Source organism: Taurulus bubalis, assembly GCF_910589615.1.
Source record: "Taurulus bubalis genome assembly, chromosome: 11".
NCBI lineage: Eukaryota > Metazoa > Chordata > Actinopteri > Perciformes > Cottidae > Taurulus > Taurulus bubalis.
In genome coordinates this window covers 2019907-2020601 of record NC_136599.1, presented here as the reverse complement: position 1 = coordinate 2020601, position 695 = coordinate 2019907, and positions in this window count along the sequence as shown.

Sequence of the window (695 nt, the reverse complement as noted above, 5' to 3'; positions counted from 1 at the left end):
GGTAGACGAGAAATCTGGTGCTTTTATTTTGAAGGACGGCTGTCGTACTCAAACTGAGTTCCGGTGTTTAAAGTTGCGAGAAGCTCGTGTCTCTGCAGCGGTTTGTCTCTGCCGAGGAGCCGCTGAGCAAGGCGGCCGAACAAAGACGTTTTTCAAAATAAAAGTAGGCTGAGCAAGGCGGCCGAACCAAGACGTTTTTCAAAATAAAAGTAGTTTGATCGCTTCGTTACAAACCGACGGATCGTTTTTTAAGACCGAAGACTTCGACACAATGAAAGCAGAACACTGTGTGTGTGTGTGTGTGTGTGTGTGTGTGTGTGTGTGTGTGTGTGTAGCATCTAGTCTCCATGGCAACAGGCTCCGTGTTGTTGACAATGCATCTTATTTATGTTTTGTTTCCTCTTGTCTCATTTTACCACCAGTTGTACATAAACATAATACAATAATATATATATATTATATTATATATATATATATATATATATATATATATATATATATATATATATATATAATATAATATATGATTAAATAAAAAAAATATGAATGACAATACATTGTCTATAATTATGTTTCATACTTTTCTATGATCATTGAACTGAAAGTTAATTTAAACTCTTTAATTTAATAATGAATAACTCAGAGTTATTGTTATAAAGAAGTTATTTACAACATGAATGTTTTATGAAGAACAC